The sequence below is a fragment of the Pseudophryne corroboree genome, chromosome 3 (assembly GCF_028390025.1).
Source record: "Pseudophryne corroboree isolate aPseCor3 chromosome 3, aPseCor3.hap2, whole genome shotgun sequence".
Taxonomy (NCBI): domain Eukaryota; kingdom Metazoa; phylum Chordata; class Amphibia; order Anura; family Myobatrachidae; genus Pseudophryne; species Pseudophryne corroboree.
Window position 1 is genome coordinate 413,041,525 of NC_086446.1, and position 22,738 is coordinate 413,064,262.

The 22,738-nt window shown below is 40.5% G+C and overlaps 1 long non-coding RNA gene across 1 annotated transcript in view; it reads left to right on the forward strand.

Annotated features, from left to right (window-relative positions):
* The window catches only part of LOC135057844 (uncharacterized), a 46,674-nt gene that overhangs the window by 1,023 nt on the left and 22,913 nt on the right, over positions 1-22,738 (forward strand). The window lies entirely within an intron of this gene.

Genomic DNA, 22,738 nt, shown 5'->3' on the forward strand with positions numbered 1-22,738 from the left:
GGTGCAATGTGTATTAGGTGCACCACCGTGTTGTAATAAAGTGTTTGGCCCCTATTATGAAACAACGCCGCTAGATTTTTGGAGCGCGCCTTCGGCGCGCACTGTCCATGTTTTGGCCCATAGGTATGGGAGCACCAAGCATTATAGTATGTACCTAAGTTTGCCCATCCCTCCCCGTGATCAGCACCCTGCCGTAAAAAAAATCCTACAGTGAACACTAATTATATCGGCACACCACTGCGCCAAAGCATCTCCATCGAGACCTGCTGGCGGGTGAGGGAGCACTGTAGGTGTACTATAATGGTATGCTGGTGTCTGTTTTATTGTAATAACTGACTTGGTGTGCGTCCACTTTGTATGTGTATCTATATTACTACTGGGAAAGGTACCTGAGCACGCTGCTACTGTTCACCCTTAGTGCCGGATAGCTACATATGGTATGTGTGTGTATGTGTATATGTAGGGGGGCACCAACATTTATCATGCCTCCGGGCGACTGGGACGAACTTACGCCACTGGTTCACCCTATCTATTGCCAAGCTTTGATAAATCCCCCAATGTGGATAATGATAAATATGATCCAATACATCCACTATTATCCTACTTTGGGCCTGATTTAGAGATGCACAGCAGCTGCATCTTTTGCGAAAATATACTATCGCCTGCAGTTGGCATCTGAAGGAAAAAGACACCTCCTGTCAGTATCTCAGATCTGAGTGTTGCATTAGATCATCATCGATGGCAGCATCATCTGCCATCTGAGTAAACTTAAGCTTACTCAAAATTTACACCACCTACTAGTGAGGCCAGTAAACTTGTGTTGGAAGACGCAAACACTGGCTTGCCACTCCCAGAAAATGGGGGCGACACGTCCCTGTTTTCTGAAAAACACAGGCAGTGCCACCCCCTCCGAAAACAGCTGCAGCATGTCAGTCATGCTATGGCATGGGGGCATTGCAAATGATCTTGCAGAAAGAAACCTGCGCATGCGTAGAACTCTACACATCTTTATGTACATCTCTGAATCAGGCCTTTAGTCTGCTGAACCAGACATCCCTCCCTTTGCACTGTGAATCATTACTATATACAATACAAGCTATATAGAAAACATTTACATTTGTGTGTTGTCTTATCCTGCCCCAGACTGATTTCATGTCTCCTCATCCATTGAGCCTACTACTGACTTTAGTAAAACAAATATGAAGACCAATCAGACCCGAATTAAGGTGGGGGAGGCGCAGGAGACACTGTATCCCGGGCCCCATTCTGTCAAGGGGACTCCCCTGCCAGGGCACACTGCAATCACTGTCTCTCCCTCTTGTGCAGCTGCAGAAGGAAGAACCAGGCAGCCAGAATGCAAGCAGGATAACACAGAGCTTCCCGACTATAGGAGAGATAGGAGGGGTGAGGGCTGTAAGTGAGCCAGGGATCCAAGCTCCCTTCCCCCACACCCCATACACAGCAGCAAAGATGGATGTGTCTGGGTCCAATATAACCTGTTATCTGATGAGAGCATTCGGAACTGAAGAGAGAATCTTCCTGAGTCCTGTTCCTATTAGTAATTAGTACAGAGGCTGTTGCTATTATTGCATGTGAGAAGATGATTGATTTCATTTTTCTATGTGCACCCAGGCATTATTAAACCATTAGTTTAACTCTAATATACACCATTGGTATAAATTCGATAAACACAATCAAGTATACATTACACCCCCCCAACCCCCCTCCCCCCCCCCCCCCCAGCTTTACTGGGAGCACACTGCAGTCCCATAGTGGAGACGATGCTGACACTATGTGGAGGGCCCCCCTGACTTAAGTGCCCCGGGCCCCCCTAAGACTTAATTCAGCCCTGAGGCCAATTGTGTTTCTATAAGAGCACTTTTATTAGAACTCCGCATGACTGTCTTCATCCTATGATTATTGTGAAAAGCCTCTTGCAGTCATGACTACTGTTATGTGCAGTTACCTTGTTACTGTTCTGAGCAGTTGCCTTGGTAGCTATAAGCGTGAAGAAAGAGCAGAGTGTTAGCAGTCTGTACGCTCAATACATAAGGTATGAGGTATTCTTGCCAAACAGTAAAAGTAAATTAATTTGTTTAAAGATGCAATAAGATAAAGTGAAATACGTGTATTCTTACCCTTAAATATTACTCACTATAAACACTGGACTAATTATGCTTGGTTGAACACAAAAAACCTATTCTCTTTCTACAAGAGTACTTAAGACCAGATGCAATAAGCTTGATACTACAGGCTTGTAGCAGTGGTCGGGGTTATTCAATTACAGCTTGCAGCAGACCACACTAAGGAGCTAATTCAGACCTGATCACTGCTGTGCGTTTTCGCACAGCGGATGATTGGGTCTGAACTACGTATGTGCAGGCGACGCAGTGCGCTGGCGCAAACCAGGGATGCGATCAGCATCAGGGCTGGTTCTAGACCTTGTGGTGCCCATGCAAAAGTTTCCTTTGACGCCCCCCCCCCCCACACACAACCACCATGTTTTCATAAGGAAGGGGCGTGGCCACAGTTATACCCCCAGTAGTTGTGCCCCCTGTAGTTGTGTCCCCTGTAGCTGTGCCTCCAGTAGTTGTGTCCCCAGTAGATTTGACCCCAGTAGATGTGCCCCCAGTGGCTATGCCCCCTGTAGTTGTGCCCCCTGTAGTTGTGCCCCCTGTAGTTGTGCCCCTTGTTGCTGTGCCCCCAGTAGCTGTGCCCCATGTAGCAGTGACCCCTGTAGTTGTGCCCCCAGTAGCTGTGCCCTCTGTAGCTGTGCCCCCAATAGTTGTGCCTCCAGTAGTTGTGCCCCATTTAGCTGTGCATCCAGTAGTTGTGCCCCATGTAGTTGTGCCCCTTTTAGCAGTGCCCCTGTAGTAGCGTCGCTCACAAACACACACATAAAAACAACAACAACAATACTTACCAGCCCTGCTCCTGCTCCCAACCGCTGCTCAGTCTCTGGCCGCCCGCTCCTCTTTATAGGAGAGATGTCATGACGTCTCTTCCATAGCAGCGTCGCATAGACACTAGAGGTCAATTATGACCTCTAGTGTCTGACAATGGCGCCGGCTGCAGCGGCCGCCCACACAGCCCACGGCGTGCAGATGCCGGGTGCGGGTGGGTGGCGGGCGCCTACGGGGTGACTGCAGCTGTGCTCATGGGCCGCAGTGCCCTGGGCGCCCGCCCTGCTTTCCTGTGCCTAGATCCGCTCCTGATTGGCATCTCAGCCTAGCGATCACCTCTGCCTGATTGACAGGCAGAGGCGTTCGCTGGGCTGGAAGGGGCGGTCCGGTAGCGTTGGGCCGCCGTTTTGGGGGCACGGTCCGGGCAACACAGGCGTTCCCAGACCGTGTGGGTGGTGGGCCGCTGTGGCTGAGTGATGTCACACGCAACCGCTGCGACCTGGAGAGCGACGGGTAGCTCCCTGCCAGCGCGCAGGAGCTGCACTGGTATGGAGCTACTCTTCATGTACAAAAGCATCACCGGCATGCGATGCTTTTGTACCTGTGCGGGGGTAGGGGGGGCAGAGCCAGACATGCGGGGTGGACTAGCCCTGTGCTGGACGTCCCCCCGCATGTCTGTGAAAGTTATCGTAGATGTGCTAAATTTAGCACATCTACGATCAAGTCTGAATTACCCCCCACGCCTGTAGGCTTGAACAGAAATCTGTAGTGAATATGGGCCCTCATTCCGAGTTGTTCGCTCGGTATTTTTCATCGCATCGCAATGAAAATCCGCTTAGTACGCATGCGCAATGTTCGCACTGCGACTGCGCCAAGTAACTTTGCTATGAAGAAAGTAATTTTACTCACGGCTTTTTCTTCGCTCCGGCGATCGTAATGTGATTGACAGGAAATGGGTGTTACTGGGCGGAAACACGGCGTTTTAGGGGCGTGTGGATGAAAACGCTACCGTTTCCGGAAAAAACGCAGGAGTGGCCGGAGAAACGGTGGGAGTGCCTGGGCGAACGCTGGGTGTGTTTGTGACGTCAACCAGGAACGACAAGCACTGAACTGATCGCACAGGCAGAGTAAGTCTGAAGCTACTCAGAAACTGCTACGAGGTTTGTGATCGCAATATTGCGATTACTTCGGTCGCACTTTTAAGAAGCTAAGATACACTCCCAGTAGGCGGCGGCTTAGCGTGTGTAACTCTGCTACATTCGCATTGCGACCGATCAACTCGGAATGAGGGCCATAGCTTTCTGTCACAGCATTAACCCCATAGCTCTGGGTACTTATCCTGGAATATAAGGGTTAACGCACATGAGTCTCAGACTTGCAGCACAATGAAAAGAGCCTGTAACTGAATAGCTCAGGGTGTAAAAGTCAGAGGTTACTAGCCCTCTTCCTTGCATGGTAAGTATTGAGCCTAATTGAATCTTTTCCTTAAATATCAAACTGAAGCTGAAAACACAAAAGAATGATTGCAAAAAGTATTGTTATCAGACTGAACTCTCCAAAATTAAATGGGATATTGATCAGCCACTACAATAAATAGAGGAAAAATTATTTAAAAATAAAGAAATATATATATATATATATATATATATATATATATAGAATAGCAGAGACCTAGGCGCTTTAGTACCGGTGCATAGTGATAGGACGTTATGAATAACACTCCTCAACTCTTTTAAGAGTAGCCGCTCATAATACAAAATTTGTGTATGGTATGCACATAAACAAAGATAGGTAGTGGAGAAAATAAGCGCTTGTGAGTGCAATAACAGATAAAAAGGGAAATGACCAGGTGGGTATGATTATAACCAAGAACACTTATCTGGTTTTACAAGAATTTCCAATGGATGTTCATCATTTAGGATTTACATGTAAAGAAAAAAACATAACAAAACATAGTGTGTACCGTTCTCACAAAAAAATGTCATTTAGTAGTGGAGGGCAATAAATTAGGGAACATGCTTATTCCCAATTAGACATATTTGATAGCCCAGACATTTAGAAGTAAAACATAGTAACAATTTAATATACAAAAGACATACAATGGCTAGACAACACACGTACAAGATAAAAAGTATTTGAAGGCTTATCTGTCCATCTAAAAGGGGACACAGCAGCAAACCATCCCAATAAATATAAAATAGCCAAAAAACATGCGTACAGGAATTTAAAAGTTCAAACGCTTATCTGTCCATTAGAGGAGTTCAGCAGCAAAACAGTCCCAATGTGTTTCGTCCGTCAAAATCCTGGACTTCTTCAAGGGGATATGACCAGTGAGCCCAAAATGCTCTATTTATACCATTCAAGTGGTAATTGCACATGACTATTCAGTCTGACATTCACTTCCTGTAGTGATGTATATATTGGTCACAAATTCTAGACAAAAAAGACATATTAACTATATAACTGAATGCTTAGTTAGTGATAATAGAGGAGATAGAGTGAATACAAGTGCAGGATGGAGTAGAAATGGTTTGATTGTGAATTAAAAGTGATAACTAAGTGATCCGACGGTGGTGGAACGCAATTTGGAACGCACTGCCGTCTCGAGAGCATGTGGAACGCATCACCATCTTTGATGCGTCACTTCCGCCGCTAGGTGTAATGGACTGGTGGAACGCACCGCCATTTTAAATGAGGAAGTGCCCGCCGCTAGCGCTGTAACCGGCGGGGGGAAAAAAGGATTATTAAAACCTAGAAACTAGTATTAGATCCACTATGGGGTGTATATAGGATAATAGAAGCTTAAGTATTAGAGGTGATTAAGGTGTAAGTGGTGGTGACTCAAGTGCAACGCACCGCCATTTTAATCCCGGGAGATGGAACGCACCGCCGTTTTGAAAACGGGAATTGTCTACTAAGGGAAAATACTAAATAGAACAAGATGAGATTTGTGACCCAATTAAAAAATGATTATAAAGAGGTGATAAAAAGCTTTCCACCATAGTTAAGTGACAGTGGTGGAGCAAAAAATTGGAAATAATTGGAAACACCGCCATATTTGATGTGATAAACTATCAAAGGCTAGAGGGTGAATTATAATATGCAAATGATTAAGATTATTTTATATATATTATTAGAGAGATTTCTGCTAAATCCAAGAATTCGGGTCCAGTTCTTTTGCTGATTTCGATATAAATGAAGCAACTGGAAAAAAGGAAAAAGCAGGACTTATGTATTAATCCAATATTATTAAGTATAAAATGAGAAGAAAGGGTGACTAATAAAGGGGTGAAACTGCTTTCTTACATAACAATTTGGTGTGTGAAGTGAGGAACGTAGCAAGCATTAAAGGAATGGGGCAATTTTAAAGGCTTCATTAAGTCCCTGCGGTGACAATGTTTGGAGTTCATAAATCCAAAACATCTCTCGTTTGGAGAGTTTGTTGAGTATATCGCCACCTCTGTCATTGAGTTTAACACATTCAATGGCTTTAAAAGTAATTTCTTCAGGATTTGATTTGTGTTTTTCTGTAAAATGTCTGGATACTGTATGATTATCAACTTTGTTCCTGATGTTTCTGATATGTTCCTGTATTCGTAACTTTAGGATCCGCTTCGTTTTGCCAACATATTTCAATCCACAGGTACATTCTAGTAGATATATAATCATTGTGGAATTGCAATTGAGAAAGTCTTTTATTAAATATTCCTTTGTGTTGTTATGATTAAAGAATTTTTTCCTGTTCGGGTGGAGAAATTTACAAACATTGCAATTACCACATTTGTAGCATCCCTTGCAACTTCCAATGGTGTTTCTTGTATTTATTGTTTTGGTTGGCAAATGGCTGGGAGCCAGAATGTCCTTCAAATTATTGGTTTTTCGGAATACTATATCTGGTTTTGGGGGAAGAATTTCTTTGAGGATCGGGTCAAGTAGGAGAATGTCCCAATGTTTCCTAACCGATTGTTTAATTTTTTGTTCTTGATTGCTAAAGGTGGTGATAAACGGAATAAAATTTTGATCTTTTTCTTTCGTTTTTTTGTTGAAAAGTTTTTGTCGCGTTGTAGTCGCTGTTTTTTCCAGTGCTTTATCTATCACAGCTTCAGGGTATTTTCTCTCCTTAAATCTACCGGCATATGTAGTTAACTGCTTATCACAGTCTTGTTTATCACTACAATTCCGCTTAATATGGTAGAATTAGGAATAGAGAATATTCGTTTTCCAATTTTTAGCGTGGCAGCTTTGGAAATGGAGGTAGCTGTTGGTGTCAACATTTTTGATGTGATTGCTGATGACGATCTGTGGTCCGTTGTTTGACAAAGTTAGATCTAGATAGTTGATTTTTTCACTGTCAGCTTCGTGTGTGAATTTCAGATTATAGTTGTTACATTCCAATTTATCAAAAAATTCTTTGAACAAGTCAATACCTCCTTCCCAGATGATTAAGATGTCGTCTATATATCTTTTATAGACTATCAGATTTTTAAGGTATTGATTGTTGTTGTAAATACAATCCTCCTCCCATGATCCCATCAGCAGATTGGCAAAACTGGGCGCAAATGTAGTCCCCATTGCGGTCCCGCAGATTTGTAGAAAAAAAGATTTCTGAAAAATAAAATAGTTGTGACTAAGAGTGAATTTCATAAGGTCACAAATTGCATTTTTATGGAGTGTTGAAATTTCCAGATCTCTATTCATGAATCTTCTGCATGCTTCTATGCCTTTGTCATGTTTAATGCAGGTGTACAAACTTTGTACGTCGATGGTGATCCACACGTATGACTCTTTCCATTCAACTTTGGATAAGATGTTAATTACACTGCTGGTATCTTTCAGAAAAGATGGTAATGAGATAACATATTTTTGTAAAAAGATATCGATATATTCAGAGAGATGGCTTGTAAGAGAATCGATACCCGAAATTATGGGTCTTCCTGGTGGTTTGGTTAATGATTTATGTATCTTTGGTAGATAGTAAAATGTGGGTATCACAGGAGTTGTCATCAAAAGGAATTGATATTCGTTCTTATCCAGAGTGTTGTTATGGAAGTAATGAAGTAGGATTGGTCTTAATTCCTCGATAAAGGTATTAGTAGGGTCTTTTGTGAGCTTCTTATATGAGGTTGTGTCATTCAAAAGGCGGTATGCTTCTTGTTCATAGGCTTCCCTGTCCAAAAGAACAATACCGCCCCCTTTATCAGCTTGCTTTATGACAATATTTGTATTTTCTTGTGAAGCTTTCAGGGCTTCTTTTTCTTTGTTTCTCAGATAGGAATAATGGTGTGGTGTTGGATCCATATCCCATAAATCCTTTTTAATAAGTTCCTGAAAGACATTAATATGGTTGCCCTTTGATTCTAAAGGGTAAAATTTCGATTTTCTTTTGAGGCCTGATTTTGATGGTTCTAAGTGAGTCAAATCCAGTTCTTTCTTGGCGAAATGTCTTTTTAAAGTCAGAGATCTAGCGAATTTATTTAGATCTATAAAGGTGTCAAATTTATTCATCTGTTTTGATTGCGCAAATTTGAGGCCTTTACTTAAAAGCAAGATTTCATCCTTCTCCAATTTGTGATTGGATAGGTTGAATATGCCTTGTTCGACTGGGTCTTTCACTGGAGATAGCGTCTTTTGTTCAGTCTTCCTGCATCCACCCCGAGTACCTCTTCTTCTTGTAGACTTCTTTTTAGGGGGGATCTTCCCTTGAATCTCTCTCTGAAGAAAGTTTTCCTTGTGGAGGGTTGATTTTCTATGGTAGGATCCGGGGATAAAAAATCAGAGTCACTGTTTGATTCGCATCTTTGAAGTGCTGAGACTCTATTGTTGGTATTCACATAGGTAGGATATGGAGAATTCACCTTATCTCTAGCTTGTTGTCCCTGTTGTCCAAATTGGTTCAAACGGGGATTCCTTTTTTGGTAGTAGGGGGTAGTTTTCCATTTTTTCATTTTTGGGTCTTGAAAAACTGGAATAGTGGGATATTTTTTCTCTTTAAATCTACTCCAATTTTGGATGCGGTTGTTAAGGTAGTCTTGTTTGTCTCTGAAGAATTTTTTCTGTTTGCCTTTAATGACTTCTTCCTCTATGTATTCTAGTTTCTTGGTCAAAGTTGTATCGTTAGCTCTGAAATCATCTTTGTCTTTGTGAATTATTAATTGTTGTTCTTTAATGGTGAGTTCTTCTTCGATCTTAGTCATGGTTTTCTTCTTTTCAGTAATAATGAGTTTCATGAGATTGATGGAACAATTATGAAGAATCTCATCCCAGTTCTTTATGAATTCTTGATTTTCTAGGCCAAAAGTGGGTCTTTTTAAAAGTCTTAGGCCCCTAGGGATCCTATTCACAGTAATATATTGTTCAAGGCCTTTTATTTCCCACCATGTTTTAATTTCCCTGGTTAGTAGTCTTTCTGCTTCCCAAAATAGGGAGTCTATATCAGAAGTATTAGGTATATCTTTTCCATTATTGGAGTTACCTTCATCAAAAATTTGATGACAGAGGTCATTTCTTTTCTCATGACCCCTATTTTTAAACATTATCAATGTGACACAAGTACTAGCTGCCTTTGGAAAATTACCAGAGTAAAGATAGAATAGCAGAGACCTAGGCGCTTTAGTACCGGTGTATAGTGATAGGACGTTATGAATAACACTCCTCAACTCTTTTAAGAGTAGCCGCTCATAATACAAAATTTGTGTATGGTATGCACATAAACAAAGATAGGTAGTGGAGAAAATAAGCGCTTGTGAGTGCAATAACAGATAAAAAGCGAAATGACCAGGTGGGTATGATTATAACCAAGAACACTTATCTGGTTTTACAAGAATTTCCAATGGATGTTCATCATTTAGGATTTACATGTAAAGAAAAAACATAACAAAACATAGTGTGTACCGTTCTCACAAAAAAATGTCATTTAGTAGTGGAGGGCAATAAATTAGGGAACATGCTTATTCCCAATTAGACATATTTGATAGCCCAGACATTTAGAAGTAAAACATAGTAACAATTTAATATACAAAAGACATACAATGGCTAGACAACACACATACAAGATAAAAAGTATTTGAAGGCTTATCTGTCCATCTAAAAGGGGACACAGCAGCAAACAGTCCCAATAAATATAAAATAGCCAAAAAACATGCGTACAGGAATTTAAAAGTTCAAACGCTTATCTGTCCATTAGAGGAGTTCAGCAGCAAAACAGTCCCAACGCGTTTCGCCCGTCAAAATCCTGGACTTCTTCAAGGGGATATGACCAGTGAGCCCAAAATGCTCTATTTATACCATTCAAGTGTTAATTGCACATGACTATTCTGTCTGACATCACTTCCTGTAGTGATGTATATATTGGTCACAAATTCGAGACAAAAAAGACATATTAACTATATAACTGAATGCTTGGTTAGTGATAATAGAGGAGATAGAGTGAATACAAGATATACCTAATACTTCTGATATAGACTCCCTATTTTGGGAAGCAGAAAGACTACTAACCAGGGAAATTAAAACATGGTGGGAAATAAAAGGCCTTGAACAATATATTACTAAGAATAGGATCCCTAGGGGCCTAAGACTTTTAAAAAGACCCACTTTTGGCCTAGAAAATCAAGAATTCATAAAGAACTGGGATGAGATTCTTCATAATTGTTCCATCAATCTCATGAAACTCATTATTACTGAAAAGAAGAAAACCATGACTAAGATCGAAGAAGAACTCACCATTAAAGAACAACAATTAATAATTCACAAAGACAAAGATGATTTCAGAGCTAACGATACAACTTTGACCAAGAAACTAGAACACATAGGGGTATATGCAATTGCGGTCGAATTCCCGAAATTGTCGAATTTCGGGTCATTTTCGACCAAAAAAAAAATTCGCCTATGCAATTCAGTGCTTTCCGACCAAAAAACGGACTTTCAAAATTCGACTTTTTGAAATTCGAATTTTTGCAAATTCGACTTTTCTGCAATGATACAAGTGCTGCAATTCGACAAAAGCATATTCAATTCAAGTTTGGAAATTCGACAGCAGTGCTTTTAGACAGCAAATTCGTCTTTTTCAATCCGCCACACTTTGGAGGGTGAAAACAATAAAAAAAAATTTAAACATGTTTTTTTTGGTGTTTTTTTTTTAGGAATAGCATATCTATTTATATTAGAAGGGATTAGGTACTTTTTTTTTTTTGGGGGGAGGCGCAAATATTATTTATATTTTTTTAAAAATATATATATATATATATATATATATATATATATATTTTTTTTTTATTGCTGGAACGGTAAAATCCTTAAAAAAAAATGGCGTGGGGTCCCCCCTCCAAAGCATAACCAGCCTCGGGCTCTTCGAGCTGGTCCTGGTTCTAAAAATGTGGGGGGAAAATTGACAGGGGATCCCCCGTATTTTTAAAACCAGCACCGGGCTCTGCGCCTGGTGCTGGTGCCAAAAATACGGGGGACAAAACGAGCAGGGGTCCCCCGTATTTTTAACACCAGCATCGGGCTCCACTAGCTGGACAGATAATGCCACAGCCGGGGGTCACTTTTATGCCGTGCCCTGCGGCCGTGGCATTAAATATCCAACTAGTCACCCCTGGCCGGGGTACCCTGGGGGAGTGGGGACCCCTTCAATCAAGGGGTCCCCCCCCCCAGCCACCCAAGGGCCAGGGGTGAAGCCCGAGGCTGTCCCCCCCATCCAATGGGCTGCGGATGGGGGGGCTGATAGCCTTTTGTGATAATAAAAAGAATATTGTTTTTTCCAGCAGTACTACAAGTCCCAGCAAGCCTCCCCCGCAAGCTGGTACTTGGAGAACCACAAGTACCAGCATGCAGGAGAAAAACGGGCCCGCTGGTACCTGTAGTACTACTGGGAAAAAATACCCAAATAAAAACAGGAGACACACACCGTCGACAGTAAAACTTTATTTCATACGTCGACACACACATACTTACCTATGTTCACACGCCGACATCGGTCCTCTTCTCCATGTAGAATCCACGGATACCTGAAAAGAAAAGTTCAATATACTCACCTCAGCCATGGTCCAGAGATACATCCACGTACTTAGCAAAAAAACAAAGCGAACACCCGCTCCATGCCGGACTGAAAGGGGTCCCATGCTGACACATGAGACCCCTTTCCACGAATGAGACCTGTCAGTGACAGCTGTCACATAAAGGTCTCTAAAGCCAATCAGGAAGCGCAACTTCGTTGCGCTCACCTGATTGGCTGTGCGCTGTCTGAACTCAGACAGCGCATCGCACAGCTCCGTCCATTATATTCAATGGTGGGAACTTAGCGGCTAGCGGTGAGGTCACCCGCCGGTCAGACGCTGATCGCGGGTTAACCCCCCCGCTACCCGCAAAGTTCCCACCATTGAAAGTAATGGAGCGGCTTTGCGATGCGCTGTCACAGCACAGACAGCGCACAGCCAATCAGGTGAGCGCCACGGAAGTAGCGCTTCCTGATTGGCTGAAGGGACTTCAGTGACAGGAGTCACGTGATGTCCCGGCATTCGGGAGAAAGGGGTCTGATGTGAAAGCATGGGACCCCTTTCTTAGTCCGGTGGATCGGTGTTCGTTTTTTTTTTTTGCCAAGTACGTGGATTATCTCTGGACCTGGATTTACCTCTGGACGCTGGAAGGTGAGTATAATTTTTTCACAGGTACCTCGGATCGTCGGAGACCGTGGCAGTCGGCGTGTCAACATAGGTAAGTATGTGTGTGTCGGTAGTGTGTAATAAAGTTTTACTATCAAGGTGTGTGTGTGTACTGTTTTTATTTGGGTATTTTTTTCCAGTAGTACTACAGGTACCAGCGGGCCCGTTTTTCTCCCGCATGCTGGTACTTGTGGTTCTCCAAGTACCAGCTTGCGGGGGAGGCTTGCTGGGACTTGTAGTACTACTGGAAAAAACAATATCTTTTTATTATCACAAAAGGCTATCAGCCCCCCCATCCGCAGCCCATTGGATGGGGGGGACAGCCTCGGGCTTCACCCCTGGCCCTTGGGTGGCTGGGGGGGGGGACCCCTTGATTGAAGGGGTCCCCACTCCCCCAGGGTACCCCGGCCAGGGGTGACTAGTTGGATATTTAATGCCACGGCCGCAGGGCACGGCATAAAAGTGACCCCCGGCTGTGGCATTATCTGTCCAGCTAGTGGAGCCCGATGCTGGTGTTAAAAATACGGGGGACCCCTACTCTTTTTGTCCCCCGTATTTTTGGCACCAGCACCAGGCGCAGAGCCCGGTGCTGGTTTTAAAAATACGGGGGATCCCTGCCCAATTTTTCCCCTGCATTTTTAGAACCAGGACCAGCTCGAAGAGCCCGAGGCTGGTTATGCTTTGGAGGGGGGACCCCACGCCATTTTTTTTTCCGTGTTTTTCCCGTTTTTTCCTGTTTTTTAAAATCGCGGCGAAATCCGCCAAATCGGCCGATTTTCGCCCGCGATTCTGGCGAACCCGTTTTTCATTGAATATGGTGAATTCCGGCAGCCACCTGCCGGAATTCACCTGGCGAATTGAGTCGAATTAAAAAACGGCGAAAAATTGCCGCGATTCGCCGTGAATTGCATATACCCCATAGAGGAAGAAGTCATTAAAGGCAAACAGAAAAAATTCTTCAGAGACAAACAAGACTACCTTAACAACCGCATCCAAAATTGGAGTAGATTTAAAGAGAAAAAATATCCCACTATTCCAGTTTTTCAAGACCCAAGAATGAAAAAATGGAAAACTACCCCCTACTACCAAAAAAGGAATCCCCGTTTGAACCAATTTGGACAACAGGGACAACAAGCTAGAGGTAAGGTGAATTCTCCATATCCTACCTATGTGAATACCAACAATAGAGTCTCAGCACTTCAAAGATGCGAATCAAACAGTGACTCTGATTTTTTATCCCCGGATCCTACCATAGAAAATCAACCCTCCACAAGGAAAACTTTCTTCAGAGAGAGATTCAAGGGAAGATCCCCCCTAAAAAGAAGTCTACAAGAAGACGAGGTACTCGGGGTGGATGCAGGAAGACTGAACAAAAGACGCTATCTCCAGTGAAAGACCCAGTCGAACAAGGCATATTCAACCTATCCAATCACAAATTGGAGAAGGATGAAATCTTGCTTTTAAGTAAAGGCCTCAAATTTGCGCCATCAAAACAGATGAATAAATTCGACACCTTTATAGATCTAAATAAATTCGCTAGATCTCTGACTTTAAAAAGACATTTCGCCAAGAAAGAACTGGATTTGACTCACTTAGAACCATCAAAATCAGGCCTCAAAAGAAAATCAAAATTTTACTCTTTAGAATCAAAGGGCAACCATATTAATGTCTTTCAGGAACTCGTTAAAAAGGATTTATGGGATATGGATCCAACACCACACCATTATTCCTATCTGAGAAACAAAGAAAAAGATGCCCTGAAAGCTCCACAAGAAAATACAAATGTTGTCATAATGCAAGCTGATAAAGGGGGCGGTATTGTTCTTTTGGACAGGGAAGCCTATGAACAAGAAGCATACCGCCTTTTGAATGACACAACCTCATATAAGAAGCTCACAAAAGACCCTACTAATACCTTTATCGAGGAATTAAGACCAATCCTACTTCATTACTTCCATAACAACACTCTGGATAAGAACGAATATCAATTCCTTTTGATGACAACTCCTGTGATACCCACATTTTACTATCTACCAAAGATACATAAATCATTAACCAAACCACCAGGAAGACCCATAATTTCGGTTATCGATTCTCTTACAAGCCATCTCTCTGAATATATCGATATCTTTTTACAAAAATATGTTATCTCATTACCATCTTTTCTGAAAGATACCAGCAGTGTAATTAACATCTTATCCAAAGTTGAATGGAAAGAGTCATACGTGTGGATCACCATCGACGTACAAAGTTTGTACACCTGCATTAAACATGACAAAGGCATAGAAGCATGCAGAAGATTCATGAATAGAGATCTGGAAATTTCAACACTCCATAAAAATGCAATTTGTGACCTTATGAAATTCACTTTTAGTCACAACTATTTTATTTTTCAGAAATCTTTTTTTCTACAAATCTGCGGGACCGCAATGGGGACTACATTTGCGCCCAGTTTTGCCAATCTGCTGATGGGATCATGGGAGGAGGATTGTATTTACAACAACAATCAATACCTTAAAAATCTGATAGTCTATAAAAGATATATAGACGACATCTTAATCATCTGGGAAGGAGGCATTGACTTGTTCAAAGAATTTTTTGATAAATTGGAATGTAACAACTATAACAGGCATTCCCAACCACGGTCCTCAAGGCACACCAACAGTGCAGGTTTTAGTGATATCCAGGCTGCAGCACAGATGGGTAAATCAAAATAACTGAGCTACTAATTAAGTCACCTGTGTTCAAGCCTGGATATCACTAAAACCTGCACTGTTGGTGTGCCTTGAGGACCGTGGTTGGGAAAGCCTGAACTATTATCTGAAATTCACACACGAAGCTGACATTGAAAAAATCAACTATCTAGATCTAACTTTGTCAAACAACGGACCACAGATCGTCACCAGCAATCACATCAAAAATGTTGACACCAACAGCTACCTCCATTTCAAAAGCTGCCACGCTAAAAATTGGAAAATGAATATTCCCTATTCCCTATTCTACCGTATTAAGCGGAATTGTAGTGATAAACAAGACTGTGATAAGCAGTTAACTACATATGCCGGTATATTTAAGGAGAGAAAATACCCTGAAGCTGTGATAGATAAAGCACTGGAAAAAACAGAGACTACAACGCGACAAGAACTTTTCAACAAAAAAACGAAAGAAAAAGATCAAAATTTAATTCCGTTTATCACCACCTTTAGCAATCAAGAACAAAAAATTAAACAATCGGTTAGGAAACATTGGGACATTCTCCTACTTGACCCGATCCTCAAAGAAATTCTTCCCCCAAAACCAGATATAGTATTCCGAAAAACCAATAATTTGAAGGACATTCTGGCTCCCAGCCATTTGCCAACCAAAACAATAAATACAAGAAACACCATTGGAAGTTGCAAGGGATGCTACAAATGTGGTAATTGCAATGTTTGTAAATTTCTCCACCCGAGCAGGAAAAAATTCTTTAATCATAACAACACAAAGGAATATTTAATAAAAGACTTTCTCAATTGCAATTCCACAATGATTATATATCTACTAGAATGTACCTGTGGATTGAAATATGTTGGCAAAACGAAGCGGATCCTAAAGTTACGAATACAGGAACATATCAGAAACATCAGGAACAAAGTTGATAATCATACAGTATCCAGACATTTTACAGAAAAACACAAATCAAATCCTGAAGAAATTACTTTTAAAGCCATTGAATGTGTTAAACTCAATGACAGAGGTGGCGATATACTCAACAAACTCTCCAAACGAGAGATGTTTTGGATTTATGAACTCCAAACATTGTCACCGCAGGGACTTAATGAAGCCTTTGAAATTGCCCCATTCCTTTAATGCTTGCTACGTTCCTCACTTCACACACCAAATTGTTATGTAAGAAAGCAGTTTCACCCCTTTATTAGTCACCCTTTCTCCTCATTTTATACTTAATAATATTGGATTAATACATAAGTCCTGCTTTTTCCTTTTTTCCAGTTGCTTCATTTATATTGAAATCAGCAAAAGAACTGGACCCGAATTCTTGGATTTAGCAGAAATCTCTCTAATAATATATATAAAATAATCTTAATCATTTGCATATTATAATTCACCCTCTAGCCTTTGATAGTTTATCACATCAAATATGGCGGCATTTCCAATTATATCCAATTATTTGCTCCACCGCTGTCACTTAACTATGGTGGAAAGCTTTTTATCACCTCTTTATAATCATTTTTTAATTGGGTCACAAATCTCATCTTGTTCTATTTAGTATTTTCCCTTAGTAGACTATTCCCGTTTTCAAAATGGCGGTGCGTACCACCTCCCGGGATTAAAATGGCGGTGCGTTCCACTTGAGTCACCACCACTTACACCTTAATCACCTCTAATACTTAAGCTTCTATTATCCTATATACACCCCATAGTGGATTTAATACTAGTTTCTAGGTTTTAATAATCCTTTTTTTCCCCCGCCGGTTACAGCGCTAGCGGTGGGCACTTCCTCATTTAAAATGGCGGTGCGTTCCACCAGTCCATTACACCTAGCGGCGGAAGTGACGCATCAAAGATGGCGATGCGTTCCACATGCTCTCAAGACGGCGGTGCGTTCCAAATTGCATTCCACCGCCGTCGGATCACTTAGTTATCACTTTTAATTCACAATCAAACCATTTCTACTCCATCCTGCACTTGTATTCACTCTATCTCCTCTATTATCACTAACCAAGCATTCAGTTATATAGTTAATATGTCTTTTTTGTCTCGAATTTGTGACCAATATATACATCACTACAGGAAGTGATGTCAGACAGAATAGTCATGTGCAATTACCACTTGAATGGTATAAATAGAGCATTTTGGGCTTACTGGTCATATCCCCTTGAAGAAGTCCAGGATTTTGACGGACGAAACGCGTTGGAACTGTTTTGCTGCTGAACTCCTCTAATGGACAAATAAGCGTTTGAACTTTTAAATTCATGTACGCATGTTTTTTGGCTATTTTATATTTATTGGGACGGTTTGCTGCTGTGTCCCCTTTTAGAAGGACAGATAAGCCTTCAAATACTTTTTATCTTGTACGTGTGTTGCCTAGCCATTGTATGTCTTTTGTATATTAAATTGTTACTATGTTTTACTTCTAAATGTCTGGGCTATCAAATATGTCTAATTGGGAATAAGCATGTTCCCTAATTTATTGCCCCCCACTACTAAATGACATTTTTTTGTGAGAACGGTACACACTATGTTTTGTTATGTTTTTTCTTTACATGTAAATCCTAAATGATGAACATCGTTGGAAATTCTTGTAAAACCAGATAAGTGTTCTTGGTTATAATCATACCCACCTGGTCATTTCGCTTTTTATCTGTTATTGCACTCACAAGCGCTTATTTTCTCCACTACCTATCTTTGTTTATGTGCATACCATACACAAATTTTGTATTATGAGCGGCTACTCTTAAAAGAGTTGAGGAGTGTTATTCATAACGTCCTATCACTATACACCGGTACTAAAGCGCCTAGGTCTCTGCTATTCTATCTTTACTCTGGTAATTTTCCAAAGGCAGCTAGTACTTGTGTCACATTGATAATGTTTAAAAATAGGGGTCATGAGAAAAGAAATGACCTCTGTCATCAAATTTTTGATGAAGGTAACTCCAATAATGGAAAAGATATACCTAATACTTCTGATATAGACTCCCTATTTTGGGAAGCAGAAAGACTACTAACCAGGGAAATTAAAACATGGTGGGAAATAAAAGGCCTTGAACAATATATTACTGTGAATAGGATCCCTAGGGGCCTAAGACTTTTAAAAAGACCCACTTTTGGCCTAGAAATCAAGAATTCATAAAGAACTGGGATGAGATTCTTCATAATTGTTCCATCAATCTCATGAAACTCATTATTACTGAAAAGAAGAAAACCATGACTAAGATCGAAGAAGAACTCACCATTAAAGAACAACAATTAATAATTCACAAAGACAAAGATGATTTCAGAGCTAACGATACAATTTTGACCAAGAAACTAGAATACATAGAGGAAGAAGTCATTAAAGGCAAACAGAAAAAATTCTTCAGAGACAAACAAGACTACCTTAACAACCGGATCCAAATTTGGAGTAGATTTAAAGAGAAAAAATATCCCACTATTCCAGTTTTTCAAGACCCAAGAATGAAAAAATGGAAAACTACCCCCTACTACCAAAAAAGGAATCCCCGTTTGAACCAATTTGGACAACAGGGACAACAAGCTAGAGATAAGGTGAATTCTCCATATCCTACCTATGTGAATACCAACAATAGAGTCTCAGCACTTCAAAGATGTGAATCAAACAGTGACTCTGATTTTTTATCCCCGGATCCTACCATAGAAAATCAACCCTCCACAAGGAAAACTTTCTTCAGAGAGAGATTCAAGGGAAGATCCCCCCTAAAAAGAAGTCTACAAGAAGAAGAGGTACTCGGGGTGGATGCAGGAAGACTGAACAAAAGACGCTATCTCCAGTGAAAGACCCAGTCGAACAAGGCATATTCAACCTATCCAATCACAAATTGGAGAAGGATGAAATCTTGCTTTTAAGTAAAGGCCTCAAATTTGCGCCATCAAAACAGATGAATAAATTCGACACCTTTATAGATCTAAATAAATTCGCTAGATCTCTGACTTTAAAAAGACATTTCGCCAAGAAAGAACTGGATTTGACTCACTTAGAACCATCAAAATCAGGCCTCAAAAGAAAATCGAAATTTTACCCTTTAGAATCAAAGGGCAACCATATTAATGTCTTTCAGGAACTCGCTAAAAAGGATTTATGTGATATCGATCCAACACCACACCATTATTCCAATCTGAGAAACAAAGAAAAAGAAGCCCTGAAAGCTCTACAAGAAAAGACAAATATTGTCATAAAGCAAGCTGATAAAGGGGGCGGTATTGTTCTTTTGGACAGGGAAGCCTATGAACAAGAAGCATACCGCCTTTTGAATGACACAACCTCATATAAGAAGCTCACAAAAGACCCTACTAATACCTTTATCGAGGAATTAAGACCAATCCTACTTCATTACTTCCATAACAACACTCTGGATAAGAACGAATATCAATTCCTTTTGATGACAACTCCTGTGATACCCACATTTTACTATCTACCAAAGATACATAAATCATTAACCAAACCACCAGGAAGACCCATAATTTCGGGTATCGATTCTCTTACAAGCCATCTCTCTGAATATATCGATATCTTTTTACAAAAATATGTTATCTCATTACCATCTTTTCTGAAAGATACCAGCAGTGTAATTAACATCTTATCCAAAGTTGAATGGAAAGAGTCATACGTGTGGATCACCATCGACGTACAAAGTTTGTACACCTGCATTAAACATGACAAAGGCATAGAAGCATGCAGAAGATTCACAAATAGAGATCTGGAAATTTCAACACTCCATAAAAATGCAATTTGTGACCTTATGAAATTCACTTTTAGTCACAACTATTTTATTTTTCAGAAATCTTTTTTTCTACAAATCTGCGGGACCGGAATGGGGACTACATTTGCACCCAGTTTTGCCAATCTGCTGATGGGATCATGGGAGGAGGATTGTATTTACAACAACAATCAATACCTTAAAAATCTGATAGTCTAAAAAGATATATAGACAACATCTTAATCATCTGGGAAGGAGGCATTGACTTGTTCAAAGATTTTTTTGATAAATTGGAATGTAACAACTATTTTCTGAAATTCACACACGAAGCTGACAGTGAAAAAATCAACTATCTAGATCTAACTTTGTCAAACAACGGACCACAGATCGTCACCAGCAATCACATCAAAAATGTTGACACCAACAGCTACCTCCATTTCAAAAGCTGCCACGCTAAAAATTGGAAAACGTATATTCCCTATTCCCAATTCTACCGTATTAAGCGGAATTGTAGCGATAAACAAGACTGTGATAAGCAGTTAACTACATATGCCGGTAGATTTAAGGAGAGAAAATACCCTGAAGCTGTGATAGATAAAGCACTGGAAAAAACAGGGACTACAACGCAACAAGAACTTTTCAACAAAAAAACTAAAGAAAAAGATCAAAATTTTATTCCGTTTATCACCACCTTTAGCAATCAAGAACAAAAAATTAAACAATCAGTTAGGAAACATTGGGACATTCTCCTACTTGACCCGATCCTCAAAGAAATTCTTCCCCCAAAACCAGATATAGTATTCCGAAAAACCAGTAATTTGAAGGACATTCTGGCTCCCAGCCATTTGCCAACCAAAACAATAAATACAAGAAACACCATTGGAAGTTGCAAGGGATGCTACAAATGTGGTAATTGCAATGTTTGTAAATTTCTCCACCCGAACAGGAAAAAATTCTTTAATCATAACAACACAAAGGAATATTTAATAAAAGACTTTCTCAATTGCAATTCCACAATGATTATATATCTACTAGAATGTACCTGTGGATTGAAATATGTTGGCAAAACGAAGCGGATCCTAAAGTTACGAATACAGGAACATATCAGAAACATCAGGAACAAAGTTGATAATCATACAGTATCCAGACATTTTACAGAAAAACACAAATCAAATCCTGAAGAAATTACTTTTAAAGCCATTGAATGTGTTAAGCTCAATGACAGAGGTGGCGATATACTCAACAAACTCTCCAAACGAGAGATGTTTTGGATTTATGAACTACAAACATTGTCACCGCAGGGACTTAATGAAGCCTTTAAAATTGCCCCATTCCTTTAATGCTTGCTACGTTCCTCACTTCACACACCAAATTGTTATGTAAGAAAGCAGTTTCACCCCTTTATTAGTCACCCTTTCTCCTCATTTTATACTTAATAATATTGGATTAATACATAAGTCCTGCTTTTTCCTTTTTTCCAGTTGCTTCATTTATATTGAAATCAGCAAAAGAACTGGACCCGAATTCTTGGATTTAGCAGAAATCTCTCTAATAATATATATAAAATAATCTTAATCATTTGCATATTATAATTCACCCTCTAGCCTTTGATAGTTTATCACATCAAATATGGCGGTGTTTCCAATTATTTCCAATTATTTGCTCCACCGCTGTCACTTAACTATGGTGGAAAGCTTTTTATCACCTCTTTATAATAATTTTTTAATTGGGTCACGAATCTCATCTTGTTCTATTTAGTATTTTCCCTTAGTAGACTATTCCCGTTTTCAAAATGGCGGTGCGTTCCACCTCCCGGGATTAAAATGGCGGTGCGTTCCACTTGAGTCACCACCACTTACACCTTAATCACCTCTAATACTTAAGCTTCTATTATCCTATATACACCCCATAGTGGATCTAATACTAGTTTCTAGGTTTTAATAATCCTTCCCCCCCCCCCCGCCGGTTACAGCGCTAGCGGCGGGCACTTCCTCATTTAAAATGGCGGTGCGTTCCACCAGTCCATTACACTTAGCGGCGGAAGTGACGCATCAAAGATGGCGATGCGTTCCACATGCTCTCGAGACGGCGGTGCGTTCCAAATTGCGTTCCACCGCCGTCGGATCACTTAGTTATCACTTTTAATTCACAATCAAACCATTTCTACTCCATCCTGCACTTGTATTCACTCTATCTCCTCTATTATCACTAACCAAGCATTCAGTTATATAGTTAATATGTCTTTTTTGTCTAGAATTTGTGACCAATATATACATCACTACAGGAAGTGATGTCAGACAGAATAGTCATGTGCAATTACCACTTGAATGGTATAAATAGAGCATTTTGGGCTCAGTGGTCATATCCCCTTGAAGAAGTCCAGGATTTTGACGGACGAAACGCGTTGGGACTGTTTTGCTGCTGAACTCCTCTAATGGACAGATAAGCGTTTGAACTTTTAAATTCCTGTTCGCATGTTTTTTGGCTATTTTATATTTATTGGGACGGTTTGCTGCTGTGTCCCCTTTTAGATGGACAGATAAGCCTTCAAATACTTTTTATCTTGTACGTGTGTTGTCTAGCCATTGTATGTCCTTTGTATATTAAATTGTTACTATGTTTTACTTCTAAATGTCTGGGCTATCAAATATGTCTAATTGGGAATAAGCATGTTCCCTAATTTATTGCCCTCCACTACTAAATGACATTTTTTTGTGAGAACGGTACACACTATGTTTTGTTA